We start from the raw sequence: 11,591 nt of genomic DNA, 5'->3' as shown, positions 1-11,591 counted from the left end.
CATAATGAAAAAGCTTTATTAAGTCCTACGGGAATAAAGGGTAAATTCTTACAAATTAGATGACCTATTCAATGACTACAAGAGCATCGTTGTTAAAAGAAGTCGTGCAATGTTCGTTGTCTAAGCGCTGATGAAAAGTTGCTGCCGCAAAGCAGGTTTCCATTTTTTTCCCTGTTGTGTGCATATCGTTTCATATGCTGGCCCATGTGTGCCACACCCAGCACTGTCTTGAATGTTAAGATTCTATATTTCAACAAATAAAACTTACTAGAAATGAAGACAAATACATTTTATTCTCTAGTCAAAACCTAGGAAGTTAACAATTCTGCAATATACATAGTAATGTAGCTTTTCTGTAACCGGCACAGAATAGCTGCACATTTCATACTTGATGTTGGCAATAGATCATTATTTTATTTGAGGTAAGTTAGCACACTGTGCTCCTTCCTTTCCTCCTACCTTTTTGGACACAGAGCAGATGTCACTGGAGCTTTTGGCTTTGGCTGTGGCCAGCTCTAAGCTGCTCACCTTGGGTTTGTCATTGTCCCTACACAGGGGTAAGCTTGCCTTGAGGCCTCAGTCCAACACAGTGGACAAACGGTCGTTTGCACTGCATGTGCGGCCTAAGAGCAGAAAGGCTCTGTAAAACCTTCGGAGAGTGGAGAAGTGGCCGAACTCCGTTCCACCGTAGGGTCCAGGGTGGCTACCAGAGCTAGGCTTTGGGCTGCCTCCCTCTAAGTAACTGGAACTCAATGGACCCCATCCTAGGGCTGCTGGCTTGGTAACTGTTGTCAGTAAGTGCGTGCCTCCTGACATTCTGGGCTTGTGGAGAGGGTCCAGGCAGGCAGGCCCTGTGGCTCCTTGTAGGTGGAAGTAGGCTGCAATGATTCACTGCAACAGATGTGCTTAGAGGACACAGAGGGATGATGGGAAGACCCATGGAAGGTGAGTCAATTAGAATGCACAGGGGACTTACAATGCAAGGCCTGGCTGTCTCGTAGAATGATTAGGCCTCTGAGCACCCTTCCTGATACCTGGGAGGTTTCACTAGTGGTCAGAACATCTCTTGGCTAAGCATGAAGTGAAAAGCAGGTGTTCTCAAAGCAGACGTTGCCTGGCCCTGGAAAGGCCTCTCTGCCCAGGTAGCCTTCTTTCTCCCTTGGACAACACCAACTTCGTCTTCTTAGGCTCTCTTTCTGACCCATTCTTTCTTCATACACGTTCCTGCCTCAGCCAAGGCCTTCTTGTTCATCTATCCGACGCCCGCTGTAGAAATATCCCCTGATTAGCTGGATTGGTCTTGGGAGTTCCCAAGTCCCCTCTGCCCCAGGTACTTTTACTCACCCTCCGTTTACTCATTCAGCTAATACTTAATGTGGACCTGCTATGTGCATGTTCTGGACATTGTCCAGATACTGCAAAACTTCAGTAAACAAAGCTTGTATTCTAGTGAAAGAAGATAGAAAACAATAAAGAGTAAATAAGTGAGCCAGGTGCAGTTGCTCGCAGCTGTAATCCCAGTACTTTGGGGAGGCCGAGGCAGGCAGATCACCTGAGGTCAGGAGTTTGAGGCCTGCCTGGACAACATGGTAAAACCCAGTCTCTACTAAAAATACAAAAATTAGCTGGGCATGGTGGTGGACACCTGTAGTCCCAGCTACTTGGGAGGCTGAGGTAGGAAAATTGTTTGAACCTGGAAGGCAGAGGCTGCAGTGAGCCAAGATCGAATCTCACCACTGCACTCCAGAGTGAGACTCCATCTCAAAAAATGTGATGGCAGAGTAGCAAACAACTGGAAGTCGTGCTAGGTAGGACTTGGGGGCAGGAGTGCAAGGGAGGGTTCATCAAGGTAGGCTCAGCCAGTAAGGGGAGACATGAGCAAAGTATTTGGCTGAGGGAACCAGCCAAGGGGACATCTTGTGGAAGGAGGAATCCCAGGAGAGGGAAAAGCATGGCAAAGACCATAAGGTGTAAGTGAGCCTGGCAGGTTCAAGGAGCAGCAAGGCAGCCAAGGCGGTTGGAGGAGCAGAAGCTGGGGGTGGGGTGGGAGTGTGGAGGACAGAAAGAGCAGGGCTGGTGTGGGCAGAGTCTTAGAGGACTGTGACACCCTAAGTACCATGGCTTTCCTCTCAGCCAGTTGGGAACCATTAGAGGGTTTTGAGCGGGTGGGGGGGGGCCTTGAACCTGCGTAGGTTTTCACGGCATGGCTCTGGCTCCTGCGTGGAGACTAGCCAGGGAGGAGTGAGGTTCAAGGCAGGGAGATTCACTAGGAGGTTATTGCACTGACTCTGGAGAGGGATGATGGTGGCTGGAACATGCTGGCGGTGGGGATGCTGAGAGGGGCTGGGCCAGGGTTCATGACGAAGGGGAACCAGCAGGTCTTGCTGAAGGGGTAAAACCAAAAGAGAGAAATAAAGGAGGACTCCAATGTCCTAGGTCTGAGCAACTGGAAGGATGAAGATGCCATTGTTAACAGAGGTGGGGAAGGCTGCAGTGCAGGGTGGGGCTCAGCTCCCGGGGAGGACCAGCAACTCAGGTATAGATTGTGGATGTGAACCTGGAAGGCAGTGTCACAGCGGTGTCACCTGCCTCTCTTGATTCTGCCTAGATTCACTCTCACAGAGGAGATTTATCCCCGGGTATTAGATCCCCTGTACAATAACAACAGCAGGATATTAATTTTCCCTGCAAAATGACACTATTCTGTAAAACAAGTAGTAATCAGATGTGTCATATGCAAAGGCAATGTAAAGTTAGTGTCATATATTAATACTGTTGTATATCAATAGGTTTCTATAAATGATGAAATTATAACATGTAGCTAAATAACATTAATTACACATTAGTGACTTGATTTCATCTCAACCAGATTCTTGAGGCATAAAAAAATACAGAAATGACAGAAACTTCCCAATTGACTTTATTCAACTGATTGATACAGAAAGTCAACCAGATACCTCTGTCAAAAAGGTTATACCTCATATGGGTACGTTCATCTATTCCTAATTCAGGTGTTTTGATACCTGTATTATATTTTAGATATGTACATGTGTCAGTCAGGGCTTTCCAGAGAGACGGAACTGATAGAATGGATAGATGGATAGGTAAATATATTTATTTTCAGCATTACCTCACTCAGTTGTTGGGGCTGGAAAGTCTGGAATCTGCAGGCCAGTAACCCAGGCAGGAGATGATGCTGCCATCCTGAGGCAGAATTTCTTCTCTGGGGAACTTCAGTTTTTGCTCTTATGGCCTTCCACTGATTGAATGAGGCCCACCACATTATCAGGGGTAATCTCCTTTAATTAAAGTCAACTGATTGAAAATGGTTGTTAATGACATCTACAGAATAGCTTCATAGCAACACCTACGCTAGTGTTTGACCAAAGAATGAGGCACTGTATTCTAGCCAAGTTGACACATAAAATTTACCATCACAGTAACCTTTACAAGTTAGTGTCCTGCCCTTTTCAGAAGGCTCGAAACTGGGAAACACCACGACATATACACAAAATTGCTAATTTCAGTGGAGAGTAATTCATAGCAAGTGTTTAAGACCCTCCTGGTTCGAGACCAGCCTGGCAAATGGGGAGAAATGCTGTATCTACTAAAAATACAAAAATTAGCTGAGCATGGTGGCTCACACCTGTAATCCCAGTTACTCAGGAGGCTGAGGCAGGAGAATCACTTGAACCCGGGAGGAGGAGGTTGCAGTGAGTCGAGATTGCACCACTGCACTTCAGCCTGGGTGACAGAGCAGGACTCCATCTCAAAGAGACCCTCCTGGCCAGATGGAGGCATAGACACTGTGCAGAGGCTGTTGTGGGTGGCTCTTCCGAGGCCACCACACGTGCTTCTTCCCTCAGAGCAGACAACATGGGATGCACAGCCCGTGCCTGCTCTACTGTGTTCAGAGTATGACTCTAGGGCCAGGTGAGCCACACAGGTTCTTGGGTTTCCACCTGTGCCATGTGCTGGGGTAGGACAGGAGAGAAGTTGACTGTTCTGGTGCCAGTGTTCCTGCCCTCAAGCCCCTGTGCCTGTGCTGCCCCTCCTTTCAAGGTGGATTCACTCTATCCTTCATATTTATTAAGTACCTACTGCATGCCACTCCTGCTGTGGGCCCTGGAGATGGGAGGATGAGGAAACGGTGGGTTCTACTCCCGCAGGGCCCACAGTCTGAAGGGGGAGACTGCCCGGAGAACTATGACTGAGGGTGGAGGGGGTGATTGTGGAGCTACACTAGCCTGGAGGGAGGGCATTGGCAGCTCTGAAGTTGGCTTTCGGGGAGGGAGGAACGACCTTCCCACACTCCGGGAAAGTCAGGGAAGGCTTCTGGAAGGAGGCGACCCTTGGGCAATTTTGAGAATCCTTCAAAAGCTTTATATATAACGATCAAACCACACATGTCTCAAGGCTATTTGTGACAAATTTGAACTGTCACAAGTAGCCTCAGGAAAGACGGATACTGATCCTGAAGACTTTTTCTATAGCACAGATTTTAAAATATGAATTCCTAATCCTGGCTGCTCACCTTTTCCCCACTCCTATGTTTCTGATGGGGTCATCAGAAATTATCTCCTAGAGTGGCATAAAAATCTCTCCAAAACACACACATTGAATATGTAGTGTGATAAAGCAGCTAAATTTGAACATGTTAGGGGAAAGCGATTCAAACTCAAGCAAGTAACAACGGCATTTCCCATTTCCAAAAGGGATGAAAATTCCCATAGCCAGTGTGAAGCAGGTCAGATACCTGCCATGTGTGCCTTGGAAAATCAATCAAGATGTATTCAGGAACCAGAAAACTGACGAACCCAAAGGGAATATTTTTGAGTGTACATTTACTGTCTGAGTCCTCATATCTGAAGGAAATTAACTGCCTTACCATCATGCTACAGTTGTTTATGGAGCCGCTTGCTGGGTAGGCAGTGGAAGCCTCTATTCATGGACAGCTCTTAGAGGAGAAAGCCAATGAGCCAGTACCTACAAAAATAAATGTCCGATTAGAATCCAATTAATTCACAGGGGATGGGGAGGAAGGCAGCATATCACACTGTCACGTGTGTACCTATGCAACAATCTTGCATGTTCTTCACATGTACCCCAAAACCTAAAATGCAATAAAATAAATTTAAAAAAAAAGAATCCAATTAATTCATGCATGTGCGAACCTCCCAGGGTGCAGTGCTGGGGAGGGGCAGGGGGCATCAAATAAGTCCTCTCCAAGAAAGTGACATCATAGCAAAGGTGAGGCAGGACAGGTGAGAAGGGTGGGAAGGAGCCAATCCCTCCAGGCTTCCAAACAGGAAATAACCCGGTGCTCCAGGCAGGAGGAGCCTGGCCTTCTGAAGGTGTTGACAACGCTCCAAAGGGGAGGGTTGGAGAGGTCTGCAGGACCACTGCAGGGCTCTGGGTCAAGCTTGATGGAAATGAAGGGAGGACCCAGTACCGTTGTAACCTAGGAGTTTTTCTTACTTTCTTGGTAAATATTTGCTATTATGTTTGAGCTGGGCACCTGGAATGTTCTCTTAGTCAAGTAATTTTGATAAGAATTCTTTTCTGTCCTCAAGATCAGCCAGATATGCTCTCTCCTCCCAGTACCCCCAACATGTCAGCTGAACAGGTGCACTCAACTGTCTGGGTGCGACTCTTCCCGTGACATCAAATGTCTAGCTTGTGAGAGCTGCACTGTCTTGCAGGTGCTGCTATTCCTGGCTCTCAGCAGCACTGTCGCAGGCCTGTACCTTGATGGAGGCAAGGAAACCTGGGTCCTGGGGCTCAGAGGTTCTTGACACTGGCACTCCAGTAGGATCACCATGGACACTAAAATGTTTCTGTAAAGGCCAGGGCCCCACCCAAACCTGCCTTTCTGGGCTGTCCTGGCCCCAACTGCCCTGTTTAGGTTTCCTGGCATTCAAAAGAAAGAGTCGAGGTCAACCAACATTTATGCCAGCAGATGATCAGATCTCTCTTAAAAGAGTAGACATTTTCTTTTCTTTTCTGTGAGTCCCAAATTATAAGCTGGAAGTTGTTCCCTGCTGCTGGCACACAGCCCTTCTAAAAAGCAGAAAAACTTTCTCAGGTATTGAGCGAGGTGTTTTAACACCATGGACAGCGCCCCTGGGTCTTTGACCGGGACGGGCTACCTAACAAAACGGTATTCCAGGTTCGATAAAGCATTTCAGCAAAACAGGCTCAGAAACATCAGATTCAAGAGAATAACTATTATATGTGAAAACATTTTAAAATAGATCACACACGCTAACAACTGAAATGTGGAGAAAAGATGAAAGTGCATCCGTTGACGTTTAAAAGCCCATTTCTACTGATAGCATTCACCTGCACGCTCAGCACAGCGGAGCAGCTAACCCCGAGGACAGCGCCCGGGGCTGAGCCAGCACGGAGCCAGCCCGCAGAGCTGTGAGGGGCCGGCTTTGGGCTCACACTGCCCGTATCTGAAACGCTGGAATGGGTATCTAACCCCCTGAACCTCGCTCCTCTGGCCTGTGAAATGTGGATGTGCCAGCAGGAGTTTCTGAGGATTGGAAGCTTGGCACGTAAAGGCCTTAGCAGAAAGCCACCCTTGGTTTTAGGACCACTTGAAGTATGCAATCGCGTTCCCCTTCACTTTGTTTTATGCTTTTCTTTCTTTCTTTCTTTCTTTCTTTTCTTTTTCTTTTCCTTTTTTTTTTTACAAGTATGATGCTTCTTCAATGAGCTATTTCCTCCTCCTCTCCATATCCAAAATACAAACCAAAACACAGCCACCCACATACATTCACACATGCACTCAATCACATTCACAAACATGCCCACAGACACTCATACCTATGCTCACACATGTTCACTCACACTGAATCACACCCACCTGGACACACTTCCCGTGCCCATATTCAGGCATACACGCACACACACATTCACTCACACACCCTCACATGCACAGGCAGGCTCAGATGAATATGAGATGTCCCTCACGGCTCTCCCACCTCTCAGGGATTATGCTAGAGCTTCTGGCAGTGATGTTTGGAAAATTTGAGCGACCTCTGCCTCTAGATCACATTATTATAGTATTCATTTTCTGTTTCTTCTATATTTTTGAGTTTTATGTTTTTTATTAGAAAAATGATGTGTGCTCATTGCAAGTGAGGAGGGAGGGGGAGAGAGAGAAAAAAAAAGAGAGAGGGACTGAAGGGAGGGTTTTAACTACTTCTCCTGACTTCAAATCTCTCACCTCTGAGATAGCTACTGGTTTGCTTATGGAGGTCTTCCTAAATGTGGTCAAGAAAGAAAGAAAACACAAGAAAACCCCACAAAGTTATAATCTCAGCACTTTGGGAGGTCAGGGGATTGAGACCATCCTAACACAGTGAAACCCCATCTCTACTAAAAATACAAAAAGTTAACCTGATGTGGTTGCACACACCTGTAGTCCCACATACTCAGGAGGCTGAATCAGGAGAATTGCTTGAACCTGGGAGGCAGAGGTTGCAGTGAGCCAAGATTGCACCACTGAACTCCAACCTGGGAGACAGAGTGTCTCAAAAAAAAAAAAAAAAGAAATAATCAATGAATACTCATATCCATGTTGCTATGGATACATATGGCTGTGTTTCTGTAGGATAGACCCCCGCGGTAGAAGGATGCCTAGATTTGATAGGCACTGTTGAATGCACTTCACATTCATTGCAGCACAAGAGTGGCCACTTACCCACACCTCAGCAACAATAGGTAACATCATCCTTTGCCCACCTTTTCTACTGGAAATGTTTATTCTTTTTTTCTTGTTGATTTGATATAGATCTTTATATATTAAATATATTACTTATATGTCAGATAAATTGCAAATATTTTCCCTCTTTTTGTTTGTCTTTTAACTTTTTCCTTTTGGAAAGAAAATGTGCTCAGTTTTTATGTCTTAGAAGTAGTGAAGTCGACGAGGTGCAGTGGCTCACACCTGTAATTCCAACACTTTGGGAGGCCAAGATGGATGGATCACCAGGTCAGGAGATCAAGACCATTCTGGCCAACATGATGAAACACTGTCTCTACTAAAAATACAAAAATTAGTTGGGCATGGCAGCATGTTCCTGTAGTCCCAGCTGCTCCAGAGACTGAGGCAGGATAATCGCTTGAACCCAGGAGGCAGAGGATACAGTGAGCCAAGATTGTGCCACTGCATTCCAGCCTGGTGACAGAGCTAGACTCAGTCTCAAAAAAAAAAAAAAAAAAAAAAAAAAAAAAGTAGGAAAGGCTTTTTTAAATCCAAAAGCTTATCAGAAAAAGACTGTCTAATAAATATCCTCCTATAATTACATCTAAACTCTGTAGTTTCACTTCAAAATATCTTAATCTCTAATATATCTGAAATTTGTGTGTGCTTTGGGAAATAGAAACACGACTTTATATTTTTTTTCCCTTAAAGAAAAGCCAATCATTTGTATTTTCCTCAGGTATTTGAATTAATACCTCTTTTCATCTACTAGGTTCCACAGCTATCTGTGTCTGTTCTAGTTTTCTCTGTGTGCTTATTAATTTACTAGATATGAAGCTGGGCATGGTGGCTCATGACTGTAATCCCAGCCTAATTTCTTAAATTCCTAATTTCCACACTTTGGGAGGCTGTGGCAGATGGATCACCTTAGGTCGTGAGTTCAAGACCAGACTGGCCAACATGGTGAAACCCTATCTCTATTAAAAATACAAAATTAGCTGGGCATGGTGGTGGGTGCCTGTAATCCTAGCTACTCAGGAGGCAAGAATGGAAAATCTCTTGAACCTGGGAGGCAGAGGTTGCAGTGAGCTGAGATTGTGCCATTGCACTCCAGCCTGGGTGATAAGAGAAAAATTCCATCTCGTAATAATAATAATAATAATAATAATTTACTAGATATGAGATTCTGGGAATACAATACTCTTACAGTATTTTTGGATATCTAGAAGGTAAAGTCTTCCCTCATTATTTTTTTACTTTTTTTATTTTTAAAACTTTTTGAATGTTTTAATACACTTATTCTTTTATATTATTTTTAGTTTATTCCACTTTAATTTTTAGTCAATGAAAGCAGCCAAAACAATCCATAACAGACTCTGCCAATGTGTGCTGAATACTCAGGTTTTCAGCGGAGTGAGTTACATGAAGATGTGCTCCTACTGGCTGAGACAAAGCAAAACACAGCATCTGAGAAGGACAAAGTTATAGACAAGTCTGGGAGGGAGCACAAGACTGTTAAAATACAAAGAACAAAATTATTCTCAAAAGAGAAGATTTGGAATGTAAAGAAATAACACTGCAATTAAATAGCTGTGTATGAGATGCCAGATTCCATTATACGTGTGGAGAAGCGGCAAGGAGAAGACAGTTAAAATCAGTATGGAGTATGGGTGTGCGATTGCAGGCATACAACGGGGAAGTGGGTGGGTTGGGGCACGAGGTGGCACATTTTAAAAAGCATTTAAATTTTAATTCTGAAAATTAAGAAAGAAACTTATATTTAAAAATTACAAATACAACCATTTCTAGAATTAAAAGCCAAGCTATATAACTTCAAAGTAGTAGAGAATATAAAATGCCTCCTCTACACCAGCAAAAAAATAATTAATTAAAAGAGAAAGGATGAAACAAGGAAGTAGAAGATAAATCTAAAGAACAAGATTATAGAAGTAAGCACAAATTTATCAATAAGATTTTTTAAAATATAGATGGTACAAGTTAGTCATGTAAGAAACAAAACTTTCAGAAAGTTCCTCAAAACAAAGCACAAGCCGGGCGCGGTGGCTCACACCTGTAATCCCAGCACTTTGGACGGCCGAGGTGGATGGATCACAAGGTCAAGAGATCGAGAGCATCCTGGCCAACATGGTGAAACCTGGTCTCTACCAAAAATACAAAAATTAGCTGGGCATGGTTGTACACGTATATAGTCCCAGCTATTCAGGAGGCTGAGGCAGGAGAATCGCTTGAACTCAGGTGGTGGAGGTGTCAGTGAGCCAAGATCATGCCACTGCCCTCCCCCCTGGCGACAGAGTGAGACTCGTCTCAAAAACAAAACAAAAAGCACAAGCAAGTGGCTAGGAGCCGTGGCTCGTGCCTGTAATCCCAGCATTTTTTGCTTGTTCCAGGAGTTTGAGACTGGTCTGAGTAGCATGGCGAAACCGATCTCTACAGAAAACAAACAAACAAACAAACCATTCACACAAACACACACACACACACACACACACACACACACGCAAGTGCAATTTATGAGTCATATCTACAAAAAACTGATATTAACAGGTTGGAAATTGAAGGAAGATGCCGAGAACAGAGGTCTACAATTTTGTTCTTTTAATTCAAGGTTCTCTTGGCTAATCTTAGCATTTTGCATTTCTATATACATTTTAGAATCAGTTTGCTAATTTCCACAATACAAATGTAGGAATTTTACTTAGGATTGTGTTTAACCTGCAGATCAAGTTGAGGGAATTGTGGCGCTTGTAATCCCAGCTACTGAGGAGGCTGAGGCAGAAGACTTACTTGAACCCAGGGGGCAGAGAGGTTGCAGTGAGCTACGATTACACCATTGCCCTCCAGCCTAGGTGACAGATTGCAATACTGGTTTTTCCAGTCCACGGAGATGATATATTCCTCTATTTACATAAATATTCTTTAATTTCTCAAAAGAATTTTGCAGTTCTCAGTGTAAAAGTCCTACATATCTTTTGACATATCTATTTGTATGTATTTTATTTTTATGGTATTGGAAATAATATACCTTTTAAAATCCATATTCTACTTATTTATTATTAGTATACAGAAATACAATTGATTTTTTTATGTACTGACTTTGTATTCTGTAACCTTGCTAAATTTGCTTATTTGAATACTGTGTAGGTTTCTTTGGATTATCTCCGTATGCAATTACGTTATCAGCAAATAATGAGTTTTATTTATTTCTTTAGAATTCTTTTGCCTTTATTTATTCATCTCTCTTGGCTTATCACACTGGATAGGACCTCCAGCATGAGGGTGAATAGAAGTGTGATAATAGACATCTGTGTCTCATTTCTAATTTCATGAGAAAAAGTTTTAATATTTTATCATTAACAAATTTACTTTAGTTTGTTAATTTTTAAATGAAATTACAAGTGTACCATTCTGTTTCTGATTTCCATTAGTTTGTTATGTTTTCTTTTTAATCACAAATAGGTGTTAAATTTTGTTTTAAAAACTTTTCTGTTTGATTTTACATGTTTTCTCCTTTTTACGTTAATGTGGAAATTACACAGATTGACTTCCAAATATTAAATCAATCTTATATTGTCATAAACTCACATTAGATCTGATGTATCGTCATGTTTATATATTGCTATATTTAGCTTATAGTTTATTTAGGATTTTTGCATCTATATTCCTAAGAGAGATTGGTCCATAATTTTCCTTTCTTGTAACATACTTGACAGATTTTGGTACAGGGTCACACTGGCCTCAAAAGTGACTTGGAAGCTGTCTCTTCTTCATTCTCTGTAAGGGTTTATGTAGGATTGGTGGCTGTAGGATGTGTCGTAATTTCCCTTTCTCTATTCCTGATGTTGGTTATATATATTCT

Source organism: Sapajus apella, unplaced genomic scaffold (genome assembly GCF_009761245.1).
Source record: "Sapajus apella isolate SASKATOON/1434 unplaced genomic scaffold, GSC_monkey_1.0 scaffold11, whole genome shotgun sequence".
Classification (NCBI taxonomy): domain Eukaryota; kingdom Metazoa; phylum Chordata; class Mammalia; order Primates; family Cebidae; genus Sapajus; species Sapajus apella.
This window is presented reverse-complemented; position numbering follows the sequence as displayed.